The following is a 22607-nucleotide window of genomic DNA, read 5'->3' as shown; positions in this document are numbered from 1 at the left end:
GTGCACGTCACCAAGATTATTGACTTGGTTGTTGACTTGATGGCACCGATTTTCTTCTATAAGTTCGTCTCGGCTGCACTTCTCATGCTCATGCAAGAAACAAAGAAAAGCCCACCCCAAAGTAACCTAAACAACCTGTCATGGCCTTATCTCAAAAACAACCCTCCATGTCGTTCGTCGCTTGTGTCCTCCTTATGCTCACGCAAAAATGCCTTGTCTTGCTTCATCTGGAAGCCCTTCTCTAGTGACCCTTGCTGGTCCTAGTAATCAAACCAGAAATGAGGAACTGGAGGCACTCCTTACATGGAAGTCTGAGCTAGACAGCCAGAGTCACTATACTTTGTCTTCGTGGAATGGAAGCAACCCTTGTTCATGGCGTGGAATCGATTGCGATCCTCCTGGGAGCGTTGTGAGCCTTAACGTCTCAGATTCTGCCATACATGGTACGCTTCGTCATCTCAATTTCTCCCTACTGTCCAAATTGGTCACTCTGAAGCTTGCCAACAACTCACTTTTCGGAAACATCCCTCCGAGCATGGCTCTTCTTGCCAAGTTTACTCATCTAGACTTGTCTCGAAATCACTTCTCAGGAAACATTCCAGCTCAACTAGGGTCCTTGCGATCTCTCCAGGTTCTCAAACTATCGAATAATAATTTCAATGGCCCAATTCCCAATGAGATAGGCAGCTTGAGCAACTTGACCGGCCTATTTCTTTCTACAAATAAACTTTCTGGTTTCATCCCTAGAGAAATAGGAAGGCTCAAGTCTCTCAATTACCTCAAGTTAAAGAACAATCGCATCACTGGTCCTATTCCTTCTTCCATAGGGAACATGAGCAGCTTGATAAAGATGTGGCTTTGCCATAATCAACTTGTTGGGGCCATTCCAGAAGAAATAAGGATGTTGGGGTCTCTCATTAAACTTGATTTATCTTCCAATTATCTCAGTGGTTACATCCCTAAAACTCTAGGAAATTTGAGTGATTTAGCATTTCTTTACTTATATCAAAACCAACTTTCCGGTCCCATACCTTCGGAAGTTGGAGGAATGAGATCCCTCATATATTTCCTATTGCCATTCAATGATTTAATAGGTCCTATCCCGTCATCCATAGGTAAATTGAGCAATTTGAATCACCTTTCATTTCACATGAATAAGTTGTCGGGCTCCATCCCATCATCCATAGGTAACTTAAGCAATTTGAATGCTCTTGACCTTTACAACAATAAACTTTCCGGGCCCATCCCGTCCTCCATAGGCAACTTGAGCAATCTGAAAAATCTTTTCCTTCACACCAATGAGCTGTCGGGCCCTATCCCGTCATCCATAGGTAACTTGAACAATCTAGAAGCTCTTGTGCTTCACATCAATGAGTTGTCGGGCCCTATCCCGTCATCCATGGGAAAGCTAGGACTCCTCAATCATTTAATTCTATTTATGAATAATCTAGAGGGCTTTCTTCCCATCGAGATGAATAATCTCACATCCCTCATTGGCCTAGCTCTATCTGATAACAACTTTGTTGGCCCTATCCCAGCATCCATAGGTAACTTGAGCAATCTAAAACAACTTTTTCTTCACATCAATGAGTTGTCCGGCCCTATCCCATCATCCATAGGTAACTTGAGCAATCTGAAAAATCTTTTGCTTCACTTTAATGAGTTGTCAGGCTCTATTCCATCATCCATAGGAAAGCTAGGACTCCTTGATAAATTAATTCTATCCATGAATAATCTAAAGGACTTTCTTCCCATCGAGATGAATAATCTCACATCCCTCACTAGCCTAGATCTATCTAATAACAACTTTATCAGCCAATTGCCACAAGAGATCTGCAATAGCCAAGCTCTTGTTTTTTTATTGCAATTAACAATCACTTCACTGGACCCATCCCGAGAAGCTTGAGAAATTGTTCGAGTTTGCATAAAATTAGGCTCCATAATAACTCGCTCAAGGGAAATATAACCAATGCTCTTGGTGTGTACCCATACTTGGATTACCTTGACTTGAGCAACAATGAACTTTATGGTGAGTTACCACCGACATTGGGAGAGTATAGAAATTTGACGAGCTTGATAATCTCCAACAATAGAATCTCCGGCACCATACCACCTCAAGTTGGAAACATGAATCAATTGCATAGACTGGACCTCTCTTCAAATCATATAGTTGGGGAACTTCCTAAAGACCTAGGAAAATTGAAGTTGCTGCTAGAGCTTTCATTAGATTGCAACCATCTAGAAGGCCACATCCCTCAACAACTTGGAGCCTGGTCCAATATGCAGAAACTCAATATTGCAAGAAACAACTTGAGTGGCTCCATTCCTATAGGACTTGGGGAATGCTCCAACCTTTTGTTCTTAAATTTAAGTGGGAATAATCTTGATAACAATATTGTTTTGAGATTGGCAATCTTTGGTCTCTCCAAGTTCTTGATCTAAGTCAAAATTTACTGACGGGAGAAATACCTAGACAATTTGCACAAATGCATAGATTGAAAATACTCAATCTCTCACACAATCAGCTTTCGGGTTCAATTGAGTCGACCTTTGGTGATATGGTAAGCTTGACATCCATCGACATATCATATAATGAGTTAGAAGGTCCTTTACCAAATGTTCTAGCCTTTCATAATGCTACAATTGAAGTTGTGAGAGGGAACAAAGGCTTGTGTGGAGTTATTGCTAGTCTCAAAACATGTACAACAACAACATCGAAAGGCAAGAGCAAAAACAAAAAGTTGATGCTAATTTTAATTCCTACTATTGGTTGCCTACTTTCATTGCTTTTTGTTATGGGAATTTCAAGTATAGTCTGCCAAAGATTAAGGAAAATAGAGCCTAGTTCAAACAATGGGAGCAATGAAAACTTGTGGGCAGTATTGAGCTTTGACGGGAAGATGGTCTATGAGAGCATTATTGAAGCCACGGAGGAGTTTGATGCCAAATATTGCATCGGTGTGGGAGGACATGGAAGTGTTTACAAGGCTCAGTTGCAAACAGGCGAGATTGTTGTGGTCAAGAAATTTAAGGAAGTGGTGGAAGCTGAAATCACTAGTCAAAAGGCATTTGAAAGGGAGATTCATGCTCTGATTGAAGCTCGGCATCGGAATATTATCAAGCTCCATGGCTTTTGCTCGAGTTCTCACATTCATTTTTGGTTTACGAGTTCCTGGAATCAGGCAACTTGAAGGATATATTGAATGATGAAGAGAGTATAACAACATTTGACTGGAATAAGAGAGTGAATGTTATTAAAGGTGTGGCTTATGCTCTGTCCTACATGCATCATGAATGCTCTCCTCCTATAATTCATCGAGATGTGTCAAGCAAGAACATTTTAATGAATGAAGAATACGAAGCTCACATCTCTGATTTTGGTACGGCTAAGGTTCTACATCCTTACTCGTCCAATTGGACTTCCTTTAGAGGCACTTTTGGATATGTAGCTCCAGGTAAGTTGGTTTCTTCAATAAAAACATTCAATTAAATTGCCTTACTAAGATTTTGGCAAAAAAAGATCGAATTAATAAAATATAGAAAAAAAAATGTTGTTTTCCCACTGTAGAGCTCGCATACACAATGGAGGTGAAGGAGAAATGTGATGTTTATAGCTTTGGAGTGGTGACATTGAAAGTAATCATGGGTAGACATCCAGGTGATCTCATATCAACTCTCGCATCCTCAGCTTCTTCATCATCAAGCAATTCAATAGCTTCATGTTGGCCCCTAAAACAAGCTCTAGATCAAAGAATTCCATACCCAGATGGTGACACGCTAGGTCAAGTGGCTTTCATTGTAAATTTGGCATTTACATGCCTGAGTGCAAATCCGAAGCAACATCCAAGCATGCAACAAGTGTCCCAAGAGATATCGGCACATAGATCGATCATGATAGGCGTGTGGGAGGACATAAAATTGGAAGAGCTAGTTGATCCCCGATGCTTCCCTTATTGACATTATGGTCCTTCAATAGCAAGTTGTGTGACTAGTTCTCTTTTATTTATCTTACAAGGATGGTATGCACTGTATCACTTATTTTCCCAATGATATTTGAGAGAATTCTTCTCAATGAATTTGTCATAATGTTTGCATTAAAATCTCTTTGGTGAGGGGCAGCCGAATTTTCATCATGTTTGGAGCATAATTTTTGGAGTAGGTGTGTGGCTTTTTTGACAATGGAGAAACAAGTCATTTTTCCAAAACAACTTTGTTTTCCATTCGAATCTGGCACAAGTAATTTGGTCATACATAAAGACAATCATTAAAGCTTCGTATGTGAATAACTCAATATTAAGTGGATCATGCATCTCTTCGGATTTTGGTTAGATGGGATCCTTCACCTTTGAGTGGATCAAACTAAATACTGATAGAGCCTCTAAAGCCAACTCAAGATTTGCTAATGTAGGGGGTTATTTAGAAACAAAGGAGGTGATTGCATTGGTGGTTTTGCCACATTTGTAGTAATATGTTCGTTGACACAAGTAGAACTTTGGCCGTTATGATTAGGACTCAATTTCGCAAAATAACTTGGATTTCATAAGATCATTAGTGAGATTGACCCTAGAGCCATCACTGATCTTCGTACTTCAAATCTTATGATTGATAATGCTAGCCTTACTTTGCTTAATGACATCAGAAGATTGTTACACATTAAAGTGCAACATAACTTTCAGTAAGAAAATAGCTCTGTAGACTGGCTTGCTAATCTTGAAATCGACAAACACTTGGATACTAGTCTCTTTTCATTTGCTCTTATAGGTCTACTTCATGTTTTATTAGGTAATAAAATAGAAATAGTAGCATGAAGTTAAATCTTTATATTCGACTTTAACCCTTTTTCATACAAAAAAAAAAAATTCCAATCAACATTCAATGTATCTAATAATTAACTTGACATAACAATTAATATAAAATAGATTGACAACAAACTTTGAGAATAATATAAAGAATATAGTCTTGGATTCGCATAAAGCACGAACATCTCGCTAGTATATAATAAATGAATAGGTAGGAAAGCCGAGAGATTGACAATACTGCCAAAGAAAAAAGTCCTTTTGCTAAAGGGAGGGAAAGGCCATATTATTCTCTTTCTTTGATTGGAAGAAATTGCCTTCCTCCCAAACTCTGTTAGTATTTTTGAAATTTTTAGGTATAGGTACCTCTCTTACGCTTATAAACAAGAGCCAATTAAAAGAGCAACTATAAAGTACACCATTGGTGTAAACAAAACTTTCCACAGTGAGCCTTGTTTACTCTTTATTTGAAGGTCGTAACTACCCTCATTCTCACTAACCGTCAAATTGAAGGCTTAGCATATTAATTAGTGCATTTTACCTAGTCATTCTTGCATCTTCTTAAATTATGCATGTTGATGTATGAGGAAAATACCAACAAAAAAAAAAACTTTCTGTAGAATGCATATTAGGTAGTCATTAATTTATGTACAATCATGCGTAGCATCCATGCATTTTGTCTTCATCTTTTTCTAAATAATAGTTTGCAAAAAATCTTCATGGCGATGGATAATGATATGCTTTGCTTTTGCTTAGTGCATCTAGATTGTTTAGATTTTTTGCATTCAATTTATATGCTTTGATTATTGGGTGTTACTTTCTTGTTTGCACACTCTCATCATTCATGTTAGTGGCTTAGGATTAAAATTGGCCAAGACTACTTGCAAAAATATTTTCAAAATAAAGAGAAAAGGTACCAGAAGACTGTTAGCTTAATCCAGAGTAATTATGTCATTGTATCCATTGAATCTCCAGTTCGCAAAAGTAAAATGTACTTCCGCAATATTATTTTTGTATCTAATCAACCCTAACCAATTAGTGACGGCTCCAAAAGATAAGATTAATCACATACCAAAATACGATTAGTGAGGCTTGGGAGAGTCCGTGCTTAGCGCCACGCCTAATAATCTATTAGCTTTTCCTTTGTGGTTTTCATCGAAGAAGGCAGCAACAAAAGTGCATATGGGCAAGTATTGAATGAGGAAGAACTTCAACAAAAAGCCAAAAAAAAAAAAAAAAAGGAGGAAGAACAAGTCGGCCTAAATTGTTTACTTAGTATTTAGCATGAATTATTCTTTTTATAAGTAGCGCGTCACCATTTTTTTTTTTCGATTGTTGGGTCTTTCTCAGGGGTCCCTTGTTTTCATTGATCAATTCATGGCAATGTACCTTTATTCCATACACAGACGACATTATTCTGAAATATGAATTTCAAATTGCTCGATCAATTCTATAAATATAAGTACACACTAGATAAAAAAAAAAAAAAATCATCGTTAGAGACCTCATATTTACCTAATAGACTTATTGGATGTAGAAGTCAAGAGCATTACCAATGGACTTTCCTTATGCTTGCGCGATTCTAGATAAGAGTGGATTAAAACTACCTGATAGACTTATTGGATGTAGAAGTCAAGAGCATTACCAAAGGACTTTCCTTATGCTTGTGCGGTACTAGATAAGAGTGGACCGCTTTAATCGATCCCACTTTCTAATGAAGTAATCCACAATGGCTTGAATAGATTCTCCCCTCGACGTCTTACATAGTGTGCCAAGCTCGTCTGCACCTTTAATCACGTGTGCTTCCCGACGGATATGATTAAAGAGTAAGGAGAGACAATACAATAGTGATGAGTCGCGGATACTAGACAAGGGTATATTGAAAAGACCTCAACTTGAAAACTATCTCATTGGAAGAGGCAATAGCAAAACTACTCACTCCGGAGTTCATAGGCCAGGGAGGCCCATTTGACAACCACATGTTATGAAGTAGCCACTTGTCATGGCATGCAGCCACCTGTAATAATTGGACCACCACCTATTGACCAAATTCTGACAAAGTTCGACCATTTTCTGATAGCATTGAACCTGAGTTTCTTGTTTCATTGTCCTGTTTTTCTTTGTCGTGTTTCACCGAGTGGAAGAAAATTCTCCAAAATCACCATCAATTTCTTCACAATGGCTTACGCATTTAATATAATGATTTCTACTAAATACGAAAGAGGAAATATAGCTCAAAACAACATCAGCATTTTTGAAAAGAAAAAGAAAATCGAAGATAGGTCTTTCTTGTGCATTTCTTGAATTCCATGCTTTTTTTGGCCGACGAGTTCGTCATTTCTAGTAAAGGTTGATTGTATTTTGGCAATATTATGTTTTTGAGTAGCTGACTTCCATCGGTCCTAGCTCTGAAGAAGATTAACAAGTCTTTGCAAATAAAGGGCCACGCGGATTAGATATACGATGTCCATTACTCATGTTAGCGGAAAATGCAATGGGCGGTAATGGCCTTGGCAAAAATGAAAGATTAGGGGGTAATTACATAACGCTTCAAAGTTTAGAGATAAACGCGTACTATCCACAAAATTCAGAGGGAAAGAATATGGAAAGTTTCTCTCCTTCACTAGGACTATAGTGATATTACTCTCTCATTCTCTCCTAAAACTGTGCAACCAAGTATGTAAACTCAAACTTTAAATTATCAAAGAGTAATAATTCGACTTGGATTTTATGACATTTGTACGTTAGTTGTATGAAGAATTTACATGCTCTTCGAGAAGGTTGCCAAATTTAGTCCTTTACACGTACAATTTGGTCTCTATCAAGTGTCACTTTAGATGATCAATAATTCGATGATGCTTTTTGCCTTTATTCGTCAGATCCATTTAACTTCGCAAAAGCATAGATCAAAAGATGCTTAAAAAGGTGATTGCTAGCATCAATCATGTTAGAAGTAAAAATCAAATGTGAAAAACAGGATCTATTATAGATAAACCTCCAACCATTGTTTGTATTTACGTTCATTGGAAAATCTCGAAAATTCAATGAAATATCACGTACACTCTACTAACCCAATTCGCTAGCATACTAATGGTGTATTTCGGGTTTGCATTAGATCTTGTGATTACCCGTTAGAAATGAACGATCGTTTCTTTTATATACCGTCTCCCATCAAGGCGGTTACCAAATGGGCCGTTGTCATCAAAAAGTACGAAATGTGGAATAACCGCCACTTTAAAGAGAAAATATAAGTCCGACAATGTGGGATCACACAACATAAATAACATTCTCCCACTTGATCCCATCATTTTCATCATACTCCAACCAAATCCACGAAAAACTTTATACTTAAAGAAAAGAAACAAAACACATGGATCATAGCGATATGTCCTCTAAGAGTGAGTAATTTCTTCCATGTATCACAATACATTTTATTTCTTTAATGTCAGCTTATATGTAACAACACATCTTAATAAATGAATCCTATGTTTATTCCAGAACCAAGGATAAATATTATTCTCATAAGTACACAACAAATTATCTACACAAAAAATTTAGAATCAACATTACAACAAAATAAGAGTTTCATACAACAAAAAAATCATCCATATAACGATAAATCACATGATGGGACATATTCCTATACTAGTTACATGATCCTTATATTTCATCGGTGGCATACCTTTAGTTAAATGATCAGTTATCATCAATTTAGTGCTAACGTGTTCTATGACCACTTTATTCTCCTTAACACATTCATTTATGGCTAAATACTTGATGTCAATATACTTACTTCAACTGCCACTTTTGCCATTTTTAGCCATAAAAACCGTAGCTGAATTGTCACAATACATTCTTAATAGCCTAGAAATAAAATCAACAATTCTAAGCCCAATAATGAAACTCTTTAACCATACACCATGCAAGGTAGCCTCAAAACAAACTCAGCTTCTATAGTGGAAGTAGCAATCAAAGTCTACTTCACACTTCTCCGTGACACGACTCCACCAGCTAATATAAAATTGTATCTAGATGTTGATTTTCATGAATCAACGCAACTCGCAAAATCCGCATCCAAATAACCGACTACTTCCAGGTTGTCAGTCCGTCTATACATAAGTATGTACCCTTTGGTACCTTGAAGATATCTCATCACTTTTTTTGCAGCTCTCAAGTGGCCCATACCTAGATTACTCTGATATCTTCCCAACATTCCCACAGCAAAAGCAATGTTAAGTCGAGTGCAAACCTGAGCATACATCAAGCCTCTGACAGTAGAATAATATGAAATGTTATTCATTTATTCCATTTCTAGATCGTTTTCAGGCATTTGTTCAAATTGAACCTAACACCCTTCATAATGGGTGCTATAAATAATCTTTCATCTAAAATCTCTCTAAAACCTTATTAATATAGGTTTCTTAAGATAGTCCTAAAATTCTTTGAAGTCTATCTCTATAGATCTTAATGCCAATGACATAAGATGCATCACCAATATTATTCATCTCAAAATTCTTAGAGAGAAATTGTTTCACTTTATGTAGCAACCCCTTATCATTGGTTACAAGTAGAATATCATCCACATATAGCACAAGGAAACAAATATTACTCCCACTAACCTTCTTATATATATATATATATATATATTGATCCATGACATTCTCTATAAAACCGAATGAAGAGATAACATCATGAAACCTTAAGTACCATTGGCGGGATACTTATTTCAGAACTATTATATGTCCAAGGTCCAATATTGAAATAATTTCAGAGGTTTCAAGCCATATATAGATTTCTTAAGCTTGCATACAAAATGCTCACTTTTACTAGAGGAAAATCCTTTAGGTTGTTTCATGTAAACCTTCTCCTCTAGTTCTCCATTGAGGAACGTCGTTTTCACATCCATCTAATATAATTCCATATCAAAATGGGCAACCAATGCCAAAATAATACGAAGAGAATATTTCTTAGATACAAGAGAAAAAGTCTACGTATAATCGATTACTTCCTTTCGAGCGAATGATTTGACAACAAGTTTAATTTTATATCTTTCAATGTTACCCAATGACTCATTCTTAGTTTTGAAGACCCATTTACAACTAATGACCTTCGTACCATCAAACAACTCAACCAAATCCCAAACTTCATTAAATGTCATAGAACTCATCTGTCCCTTCATGGCATTGTATCACAAATTGCATTTATCACTATCCATGGCTTGTGAAAACGTTTTAGGATCATTCTCAACTCCAATATTGTAGTCATATTCTTGTAAATACACAATATAATCAATAGGAATTGTCGATTTCCTTATTCTAGTAGATTTTCTCAATGTTGCATCAACATTCTCTTGAGGAGCGTGTTGCTCAACCGGTTGCTCAATAGTTTTTGGTAATTGCTGAACAACTGGATCTACTAAATCAATATTAGCAAGTTGTAGAACTTCAACGATTGGTTGTTCAATAGCCGACTGAGCTAATGGGGCATTATGAGTAACAACCAACCTAGTACTTGAAGTGAAGATTGAGTATCTAAATAATTTTTCTTAAAAACAAGATCCTTCGATCGATTGCTCCACTAATCAAGTCATTTTCAAGAAATTTAGCATTTCTTGATTTCATGATCTTAGTGGTGTGAGATGGACAATAAGACTTGTATCCCTTGGACCTTTCGGCATATCCAATAAAATACTCACTTATAGTCCTTAGGTCCAACTTATTTTCTTGTGGATTGTAAACTCTCACTTCATATGGATATCCCCAAACACGTATATGTTGCAAACTTGATTTCCGATCTTTAAATAACTCAAAAGGTGTCTTTGGGACAGCCTTGGTCAAAACTTGGTTTAATATGAACTCTACCGTCTTAAATGTTTCAGTCCACAAAAACTTAGGAAGTTTGGAGCCACTAAGCATAATCCGCACTATGTCCAATAAGGTTCAGTTTCTTTTCCGCTACATCATTTTGGTCTGGAGAACCAGGCACAGTATATTGGGCAACTATCCTATGCTCTTGAAAAAAACTTTGCAAATGGACCAGGTGCTTGTCCATTTTTAGTGTATCTACCATAGAATTCTCCATCTCTATTTGATCTCACTATCTTAATTTGTTTGCTGCATTGTTTTTCTATTTCCACCTTAAATACCTTAAAGGCATCTAACGCTTCATGCTTATTATGAATCAAGTAGAGATACATGTAACATGAGTAATCATCTATGAAAGAGATGAAGTATTTGTGACCACATGAGTCCATATTCGGACTACAAATATCCGTATGTATGATTTCTAATATTACTGTACCCCTCTTGGCACCTTTCTTCATCTTGTTGTCTGCTTTTCCTTTATGTAGTCCACACAAGTATCACAATCAGTAAAATCTAAAATACTAAGTACTCCATCATTTACTAATCACTTAATTCAATCTACGGAGATATGTCACAATCTCCAATGTTACAACATAGAGGAATCTTCTTTCACAACACATTGTTTTATACTGACATTATCATGAACGTGCATCATATTATAATAGGCATTGGCTTGTAAATTAATTCGAAAAAAATCATCAAATAAAGTACCACTCCCAACAATTTCAGATTTAAATGATAAACAGAAGTTGAATCTGAAAAGTTAAAAGAGTAACCCAAAGGTACAAGTCTTGAAACTAAAATTAACTTTCTAGAGAAACTAGGAACATAAAAGGTCATTTCCAAATTCAAAATAAAGCCACTATTGAGAACTAGTCTATATGTCACAATAGTTTCCATATGCGAACGTATCTTGTTTCCTAAATAAATACTTTATTCACTTCACATTGGCTTCCTATGGTTTTGCAAACCTTTCAAGAAATTCGAAATGTGGATTGTAGATCTAGAATCAATCCACCAAGTATTGTGACTCACATTAACCATATAAAATTCATAACAAACACAAGAGATTGGATTACATTTCTTCTCAAACCAGGCCTTAAATTTGTCGTATTCCTTCATTATATGCCCATTCTTTTTACAAAAGAAACATTTGGATTCTTTCTTAATGTCAACTTGAGGAGGTATCTTACCTTTTTTTCCATTATGCTTGTCCTGGCCCTTATTCTTCCATTATGTTGCTAAATGAGCACTTTCTCCCATTTCCATAATCAGTCTTTTTTCCTCTTGAACACACATTGTCATGAATTCATTAATTGACCACTTATTCTTATGTGTGTTGTAAGAGATCTTAAAAAGTGCATACTGTTGCGAAAGAGTATTCAGAATATGATACACAGAAAAAATTCAGATATCTTAATCTCATGGTTCTTAAGCTGAGACACAATGTCCCTCATTTACATGATGTGCTCACGCACACCTCTCTAACACTAGTGAATTTCAACGATGAAAACTTCATAATTAGGGTCATGCATACACTTTCTTTGAAGTGTCAAACTGCACATCAATGGCCTCCAACAAAGCCTTATCATTGTTATGCTGAGCAACCGAATCACAAATACTGTGAGATATTTTAGACCTAATAAACTAATGCGGTTGGACCGCTCCCATTGATTATAAAGGCTATCTCAGCTACCGTGCTCAAATTAGTAGGAGCAAGTGGTTCGTCTTTCCTTATAGCATAGTCAATGTCCATCCACCCCAATTGAAAAAAAAACTAACTCATTCCAAACTTTATAGTTATCACCATTTAGTATGGAAACATCACACTTAAATTCAGAGAAATTTACAAGCTGCAAAACTGCATATCAAACAATCATGCTTATGTCACAAAATTTAAGGCAAAATATACATAAATCATGTTTTACCAATGTAAACATGATACGAATATGAATCATATAACATAAAAACTGCTTGTGGGTTAAGTTTTTAGTTTAAATAGATTCATCATTACATCATGAAGAAACTATCATATTATATATATTTTCTTAATCCTTATGGGTAAATTAAGAAAAATAACATGATATTTCATCCTAATTAATCATATTAATATAATGAAAATTCATGTGGGATAAAATTCATCATATTAATATAATTAATTATGATCAATGTCCATTTCTAAATATGATCCGGATGCTCTTAATAGATAATTTAATTAATTAAAGATGATGTGGTTATTCTCTAATTAATTAAATATATGGATCATTAGACATTTAATTTCATACATAAAATATTCAAAAAAATGCATGAAGGGACAAAATAGTAAATAAATGCACCAAGGGGTAGAACAATAAAATAATCTGACCAAGGACAGAACCGTAATAACGTGAAAAGAGAGGGGCAAAAGGGTAAAAAGGTGTCGTGGGCACGTCAGGCGCGTGAGAGTGTCGAGCACGCGCCTGCATCCATGCGGGAGCATGCCGAGCACTCGCTTGCAACAGAGGCTAGCACGTGGCCCGCATGTGCTCGCAATTGCCCTAGCACGTGCGTCACACGCGCCTGTAGTTGCGAGCGCCCTTGCGAGTTGCAGGCGTGTGGTGCCCATGTGCCAACCGTTGCGCACTCGTGGGGCCATGCGCCTTCTTCCTTCTAGCACACATAACCTTTTCTTTCACCATTTTTCACCGTTCCACCATGATTTCACTGCCCATTTCTGATTCTGGCAGCCCGTCAAAGATAGAAATAAGTAATGGGTTTTGGAGAACATGCCGATGCGACCACATAGATCCAAGTTTTGGCGAAAATGGCCAAGAAATTGGCCTTGAATCAAACAAAATTCCCTTTAATGCAAACCCTTAACCATTGTGACTTTCGCCGCCCGATTAGCCTCCAAATAACATCAATATGTCAAAATAACTCATGGCTATTCTTCCTCATGGTGGTCGAGCGATGGGTCATCGGAATTTGCCCAAAATCGGCAAGTTTCTATCTTGGCCTCAAAATTCCAAATTATTGTTGTTTTTTTTTTTTTTTAACCCGGGAACCCCGTTCATCTTCAAAAGGGAGCGACCAAGGACCCACCACCACAAGTACAAGAATCCAAAAACCTTTGGGATTCGAACTCCTCCCTTCGTGAAAACAAGGCCCAGCTAGGCACTAAAATTCAAATTATTGTTCATCTTCAAAAGGCCTGAAAAATACACCAAAAAATTGACAAAAACAAGAAGTAAAAATCAAAAATGTTAGAAGTAAAAATCAAATGCGGAAAACATGATCGATTATAGACAAACCTCCAGCTATTGTTTTTTTTTTCTTTTTTTTTGATGACCAAGGACTCCACCTTGACCCACCGCGCCCAATGGCGTCATCGGACTTGACTCCTATACCTCGGGGGAGACTAGCACAAGACCCCAACACCATGGCCCCCCACTTACAACGCTTCAGCAACTGCGAGTTTCGAACCCTCGATTTCGGCAATGAATGAGAAACTCTAATCCAGCGCAGCTGCCCACGATTGGGTCCTCTAGCTATTGTTCGTATTCACGTTCATCAGAAAATCTCGAAAATTCAGGGAAATATTGGGCACACTCTACTAACCCATTTCCCTCGCCTATTGTTGGTGTATTCCAAAATTGAGAGGGCGTTAAACCTTATGATTACCGTTAGAAATGAACGATCATTCCTTTTATATACCGTCTCCATCAAAACGGTTACCAAATAAGTGGTTGTCACCAAAAGGTATGAAACGTGGAAAAATTACATGTGGAATAACCGCCACTTTAAAAAGAAAATGTGGGTCCGAAAATGTGAGATCACACAATATAAATAACACGATCCACAAATTCCTGATCACATGTCCAAACGACGAGGTCATGGAACAGCGATTGAGATTGATATTTCCTTCAAACGGCTGACTAATACGCCGGAAAAGTAAGAAATGTAGAAAAGGTCCAAAAAGAAAATGGTTTGCAAGAGTCGGATCTAACACGTTATATTCTATGCTACGTAAAGACACGTGAAGAAAGGCAACATGGGTCCAAAAGAAGAGATTGAACATGGCCTGTGCCTTCCAGGTGAGATAGGGCCTTTCAATAATTGAATTGGCGTGTTGACTCTGACCTTTGTCTTCAAATCATTTCTCTAAAGTTAAATTCTGAAACATTAAAGATCATATCATTCAAACAAGGGGAAATATGGATTTTGGATTTTATAGTTGATGATTTTACCGAACTTTTTTTTTTTGTGGTGACAATGTTAATTGAAAATATACTAATACCAAAAAATCGAGAGAACTACACTAGAAATGCCTTAACTTATGTACGACACTTACCTTAATGCCATAACTTTTTGCTGGTTCACTAAGTGTCAAAATCAGAGAAAAACGATTACTTAAGTGTCTTCGACAAAAAATTCCGATTAAAGAAATTACATGGCTTTTATAACAAAAAATGTTATATGATGTGACATTTTTTAGCATTGAAGTGATCATTCTTTTCATTAAGATTGGTACTGAAATGATTACTTTTTAATAACAATTAGCACTGAAATGATAATTTTTTACAAAGACTGACATTGAAATGATCACTTCTTAACTTGCTACTAACATCGTTTAGGGGTTTTTTGGCACTGGAGTAATTACTTTTTCATTAATATTAGCACTAAAGTGATCACTTTTAACAATAGTTGACACTAAAGTGATCGTTTTTTTCAACACTAACACTAAAGTGATCACTTTTTTAACTTGCTATATGACATTGTTTAGAGATTATGTGCACACTGGCAAGCCATGTAGGATTGAGAAATTATTAAAATATTTCTATGTCATATTTCCAGTGACTTGAGTTAGCACTTAAGTGATTTTTTTTTAAGTGACAATTAAGTGAGCCAACGAAAGTTGTGGTACTAAAATAAACACTGTAAGTTAAGGTACTTCTGGTGTACTTCTCTCCCAAATAATCACTAGATGTGTCACCTTGCACTGACAAGGGATGTTTATATGCAACTTTCCAGTGCCTCGGTAAGTTTTTTTTTTTTTTTTTTTTTAATCTTACGTACATGTTGTTGTTCCACAGAATTGCCGCGGAAAATATAACGGAGGGTCAATAGCCTTAACAAAACGAAAGTTTATGAGGTAATTGCGTGACAGCTGAAAGTTTAGGAACCAACATATTCTATCCTCCAAATTGTGAAGAGTTTGTGTAATTTCGCCTTCCCTGAGAAGAAGTGATTATTGACTTGGTTGTTGACTTGATGGTCCGTTTTTATTATTAATGCGCGAGTTGTACTTGGTCCATTTCAACGCATATGCCTAGAAAGAACCAAAGGATGGCTCTCCCCAAATAACCTAAACAACCTGCCATGGCCTCATCTCAAAAACAACCCTCGTTGTTGTTCCTCGCTTATGTCCTTCTCATGCTCATGCAAGAAATGCCTTGTCTTGCTTCATCTGGAAGCCCTTCCCAAGTGGCCCTTGCTTGTGCTAGTAGCCAAATCAGAGATGAGGGACTGGAGGCACTCCTAAAAGCCAGGGTAGATAACTTTCATACTATTCAGCTGCGTATGCAGGATACCAAATGCGGCTTAAAATGCTTTACACAGCTTCATGAAGAACTAAAAAAAAAAACAGTCGGCACCACGTAGCTTAAATCAGAACGGAATATCATCAGGAAACTCATTCTCACACCAGCATGATTTGGCAGTACAATCGCACGGACCATGCAATTGTTGCGCAGATTAGTCTAACACCCATGGCAGTCAATCACTTGGTTCTGCAATTATACGATGCTGATGCATTCCTAGTTAGCTTATGTATATCTTGTATATATATAATGGGGTGGATCGAAGAGAGATTCTGACAAGGGGAGTTTATAATGGTACAAAACACAAGGTGTCTAAATGATTTGCCCATTCTTTTCATATCATTTTTATAGTTTTCCTGGCTGCCGATTGCACAACATGATTGCTATATACAACGTATAAGAACTTAGTGTATCAGAAAGTGGGATAGATTAAAGCAATTTGGTCAAAGAGAATTTCCTGTCTATTTAGAGTTTCCGGGCAAAAAAGCACTGAATTGAATTTCCTATTAATAAGTAAGTCACATATTTTATAACTTGTGTGTGCACGTGCATTTATTTTCCTGCTTTATTTCCCTTTCAAAGTTCCAGCACGCTCCCAGAGATAAACCATCTTGACTAGCTCCAAAGCTCTTTAGCGTGCCGTGTTTCACGAATGAAAAGAATCTTCTCTGATAAATTACGGCATCCCACTTCTTCCCAGAGGTATACCTGCTCGACTTTTCCTCCATCGACGTCAAGTTACAAATGACCAACAAGTCATGGAAAATTTGCAAAAGAAGTCATGATGTGACTTGTCTGGACTGCTAAGTATATTTTCCTTAGTTGTCGACTCTTCATTCGATAAGTACAATTACGTGATGAGAACGAGAGGGAAGTAAGACTGAGTTATTTTGAGGTCGACTTGATTATCCTCCACGCCAAAACCGACAAGTGTTTGCTTCTTCCCTAATTTCACGCTTTACCTTTTTTAGTGGACGCGGGTAGGCTACCATTGTTTCGATCACATTTTCTATTATGTTCGAAGAACTTGAGTTTAATTAGATATTGCCTACATGTACACAACACCAACCGGAGATTGGTCAAAGAGAATTTTCTCTTCATTAGATTGCGGAAAGAAGGGCAGTAAATTTAAGTTCCGTGTAAATAAGTAAGTTGAATAGATAGTATTTTGTCCTTCTCATTTTTTTCCTACTTCCTTTCTTTCTTTCCCTCCAAAGTTCATGCACTGCCCCAATACCAGACATTTCCTCCATTGACGTCAAGTTGCAAACGACCAACAAGTCTATGCAAGTTCGCAAAACAAGTTGTGATGTGACTACTCTGGACTATTAAGCGTATTCTCCTTAGCCGTGGATCGTGGGTTTGCTAATTTCAATTACGTAAACGAGAGGGAAGGAACACTGAGATATTTTGAGGGGAGATTTAACCTCCACGCGAAAACCAACAAGAAAACCTCTAGTTTCTTCTTCCCTAATTTCACGCTTCACCTTTCAATTCCCACGTTAAAGTCCAACTGTCCAAACGCAAATTCTGCAACCTTAAGAAAACAGAAATTTGAAATTTTCTCTCAATCACTAACCAGCCACGTAAGCCTTAGCCCAATCCACGTGGGGGCATTTCGAATGACCAAACCAGGCGGTGACCACTTATAGATGCGAGTGTTACCTTTTAAGTCAATTCGACACGGGGCATTGCTGACTTGATGATCCCAATTTTCTTCTTTAAGTACTTGTCGGTTGTAATCATGCTCATGCAAGAAACAAAGAAAAGCCTATCCCAAATAACCTAAACAACCTGTCATGGCTAAATCTCAGAAACAACCCCTCATGTTGTTCCTCGCTTGTGCCCTCCTCATGCTCACGCAAGAAATGCCTTGTCTTGCTTCGTCTCGAAGCTCTTCTTTGGTGGCCCTTGCCGATGCTAGTAACCAAACGGTAAATGAGGAAGTGGAGGCAAACATGGAAGGCTACGCTATCGCTATGCACTGTCTTCCTGGAATTGTAGCAACCCTTGTTCGTGGCATGGAATCGATTGCGATCCTCTCGGCAGCATCTCAAGCTTGAACCTTTCGAATTCTGCCATACGTGGTACGCTTCGTCATCTCAATTTCTCCCGGTTACCCAACTTAGTCGCTCTAAAGCTTGCCAACAACTCGTTCTCCGGAAACATCCCTCCAAGCATGGCTAATCTTGCCAAGCTTGCTCATCTGGACTTGTCTCTAAATAACCTCTCAGGAAACATTCCAACTCTACTCGGGTCATTGCGATCTTTACAAGTTCTCGAATTTTCGCGTAATAAGCTTTCTGGTCCTATCCCTCAAGAAATTGGAAACCTTACATCTCTCTTAACGCTCACTCTCTCCGAGAATAACTTCAGTGGCTCTATACCTGATTCAATAGGAAAGTTGGGAAATTTGGCTATCTTACTCCTCGATGAGAATAATATCTCTGGCTCTATTCCTTCCAGTATAGGAAACTTAAGGGGAAAAGTGCCAAAAAAGTCCTAAATCTTTTGTCATTGTGCCGATTTAGTCCTAAACCTTTTTTTGGTGCCGATTTAGTCCTAAACATTTTTAGGTTGTGCAAATTCAGTCCTTTCCAGCCAATTTTGGCCGGATTTTGCTTACTAGACGCCGGCCAACCGACGTGGCCTGATCGGCGCCGACGTGGACAATTTTTAATAATATGTTAATATTTTTTTCTTTATTCTGCTCTTCTTCCTCCAACCGATCGCCGGACCTCGGCGACCGGCCAGAGGCGACCGGCGGGCGACGGCCGGTGAGGTCGAGGTCGACCTCGCCGGCCGAGGTGACGGCCGGCGAGGTCGAGGTCGACCTCGCCGGCCACCCGCCGGTGGCCGCGGGGCGGCCTCGCGCGGGCGGCGAGGGCGAGCCTCGCCTGCCCCGCGAGGCCGCCCTCGAGGCCTGGGCGGCGAGGCTCACCCTCGTCGGATTTGGCGAGGGTCGAGCCTCGCCCATGGCCGGCGAGGGGGAGCCCCGCCAGCTTGCCGGATCTGGATTTGGTGAGTGAGGGGTTTGAGCAGGGGGAGAGAGTCGGAGGGGGTAGACCGCCGGCCACCCACCCGAGCCGCGGTTGTCGGCCTACGGCGCGCGCCGGTTTCAAGCACCGAAGCTCCGGTAGGCCTCGGTCCTTTTTTGTGCCTTGCGTTGGTCGGACCGGGCCGAGCTCGCAGCCTTCAAGGATTCGCCGAGATCCGAGGAGTTCGATCTCGGGCGGGACCCGAGAGAGAGAGAGTCCTCTCCCGGCCAAGCCGAGGAAACCCCGACCACATGAGACCACCGCCGGAATGCTGCCCCGATGCCGTCCACCGCCGCTCGCCGACCCGCTGCCATATCCGGCGAGCGGCGCGGCTTGCCCTCGCCGCCCAAGCCTCGAGGGCAGCCTCACGTGGGCCGGCGAGGCTCGCCCGCCCGCGTGAGGCCGCCCCACGGCCATCGGCGAGGTGGCCGGCGAGGTCGACCTCGACCTCGCCGGCCGTCGCGAGGTCCGCGCGACCGGGAGGATGAAGAGCAGAATAAAAAAAAAATTAAAAAAATTAAAATTAAAATTAAAATTAACAATAAAAAAATTCAAAAATTCAAAATTATTAAAATATTATTAAAAGTTGTCCACGTCGGCACTCGGCGTCCAAATAAGAAAATCCGGCCAAATTGGCCGGAAAGGACTGAATTGGCACAACTAAAAAAGGTTTAGGACTAAATCGGCACCAAAAAAAGGTTTATGACTAAATCAGCACAATAACAAAAGATTTAGGACTTTTTTGGCACTTTTCCCGAAACTTAAGCAAGCTCACTCAGCTAAGTCTACGTGTGAATAATCTGGTGGGCTTTGTTCCCATTGGGATAAATAATCTCACATTCCTCGCACTCCTACGGTTATCTGATAACGACTTTGTTGGCCAATTGCCACAACAGATATGCGGTGGCCAAACCCTTGTAAATTTTACTGCTTCTAACAATCACTTCACTGGAGCTATGCCAAGAACCTTGAAAAATTGTTCAAGTTTATGTAGACTTAGGCTCCAAAACAACTTGCTCAAGGGAAACCTAACCAATGCTCTAGGTGTGTACCCTAACTTGGATTATCTTGAGTTGAGCAACAATGAATTTTACGGTGTGCTCCCACCAACATTGGTTGAATGTAGAAATTTAAAGAGCTTGATAATCTCCAACAATAAAATCTCCGGAACCATACCGCCTCAACTCAGAAATATGAATCAATTGCACAAACTTGTCCTCTCTTCGAATGATATTGTTGGGGAAATTCCTAAAGACCTAAGAAAGTTGAAGTTGCTACTAGAGCTTTCATTGGGCTGCAACCATCTTGAAGGCCACATCCCTCAAGAACTTGGAGGGTTGCCTAGTCTATAGAAACTTGAAATTGCAAGAAATAACTTGAGTGGCTCAATTGGTACAGAACTTGGGGAGTGCTCCAACCTTCAGTTCTTGAATTTAAGCGGGAATAATCTTGAAAACAGCATTCCTGTGGAGATCGGCGAACTTCGATCTCTTCAAATTCTCGATTTAAGTCAAAATTTGCTTACAAGAGTAATACCTAGACAACTTCAACAACTGTATAGATTGGAAATACTCAATCTCTCACACAATCAACTTTCAGGTTTAATTGAGTCTACCTTTAGTGATATGGTAAGTTTGACATCCATCGACATATCATATAATGAGTTAGAAGGTCCTTTACCAAACATTCTTGCCTTTCGTAATGCTACAATTGAAGTTGTGAGAGGAAACAAAGGCTTGTGTGGAGTTATTGCTAGTCTCAACCCTTGTACAGCAACAACGTCCAAAGGCAAGAACAAAAACAAAAGTTGCTGCTAATTTTGATTCCTACTTTAGGTTGCCTACTTTCGTTGCTTCTTGTTGTGGGAATTTCAAATATAGTATGCCGAAGATCAAGGAAAATAGAGACTAGTTGGAACAATGGATGCAATGGAAACTTGTGGGCAATATTAAGCTTCGATGGAAATGCAGTCTATAAGAGCATTATTGAAGCCACAGAGGAGTTTGATGCCAAATATTGCATCGGTGTGGGAGGACATGGGAGTGTGTACAAGGCCCAGTTGCAAATAGGTGAGACTTTTGCAGTAAAGAAATTTAAGGAAGCAGCGGAAGTCAAAATCGCTAGTCAAAAGCATTTGAAAGGGAGATTCATGCTCTAATTGAAGCTCCACATCGGAATATTATCAAGCTCTATGGCTTTTGCTCGAGCTCTCGACATTCATTTTTGGTGTATGAGTTCTTGGAATCAGGCAACTTGAAGGATGTACTGAACGACGAAAAGAGGATAACAACATTTGATTGGAACAAGAGAGTGAATGTCATTAAAGGTGTAGCTTTTGCTCTGTCTTACATGCACCATGAATGCTCTCCTCCTATAGTTCATCGAGACGTGTCAAGCAAGAACATTTTAATGGATGAAGAATATGAAGCTCACGTCTCTGATTTTGGCACGGCTAAGGTTCTACATCCCTACTCATCCAATTGGACTTCCTTTGGAGGCACTTTTGGATATGCAGCTCCAGGTAAGTTGGTTTCTTCAATAAAAACATTCAATTAAATTGCCTTACTAAGATTTTGGCCCAAAAAGATCGAATTAATAAGAAATAGTAAAAAAAATGTTGTTTTCCCTCTACTGAGCTCGCATACACAATGGAGGTGAAGGAGAAATGTGATGTTTATAGTTTTGGAGTGGTGACATTGGAAGTAATCATGGGCAGACATCCAGGCGATCTCATATCGTCTCTTGCTTCCTCAGCTTCTTCATCATCAAGCAATTCAACAAGTTCATGTTGGCTCCTGAAACAAGCTCTAGATCAAAGAATTCCATACCCAGATGGTGACACACTAGGTCAAGTGGCTTTCATTATAATGATGGCATTTACATGCTTGAGTGCAAAACCGGAGCATCGTCCAAGCATGCAACGAGTGTCTCAAGAGATATCGGCATGTAGGTCAATCATGATAGGCCCGTGGGAGGACATAAAATTGAAAGAGCTAGTTGATCCCCGATGCTTCCCTTATTGACAGTTTGGTCTTTCTATAGCAGCTTGTGTAGGTAGTTCTCTCTCATATTTCTCTTCCAAAGATGATATGCACTGTATCACTTACTTTCCCAATGATTAATTAACTACCTGAAAACAACTGCATATTTGCATTTTGTAATTTTAAACCAGATAAAATGGATCGTTGCAGCTTCACCCGACCCTTAAGATTGGCTTAAGAGATGACAAGGTCATGATATGGCATGTCAAACTATTATGGTATTCCGAATCATTTGGCATGTGATTGGCTAGAGTTCAATACCTACGATGTTTCTTCGATGGATTCGGGG

The 22607-nt window shown here is 38.8% G+C and overlaps 2 pseudogenes; both read left to right on the top strand.

Moving 5' to 3' along the window:
- Positions 1–208: 208 nt before the first annotated feature.
- Positions 209–3957, top strand: LOC120290668 (annotated as a pseudogene).
- A 14461-nt stretch (positions 3958–18418) lies between these two features.
- On the top strand, positions 18419–22300 carry LOC120290667 (annotated as a pseudogene).
- The last annotated feature ends 307 nt before the right edge of the window (positions 22301–22607 follow it).

The sequence above is a fragment of the Eucalyptus grandis genome, chromosome 2 (genome assembly GCF_016545825.1).
Source record: "Eucalyptus grandis isolate ANBG69807.140 chromosome 2, ASM1654582v1, whole genome shotgun sequence".
NCBI classification, from domain to species: domain Eukaryota; kingdom Viridiplantae; phylum Streptophyta; class Magnoliopsida; order Myrtales; family Myrtaceae; genus Eucalyptus; species Eucalyptus grandis.
Note: the sequence above shows the minus strand (reverse complement) of the source record. Positions and strands in the feature narration are given on the sequence as shown.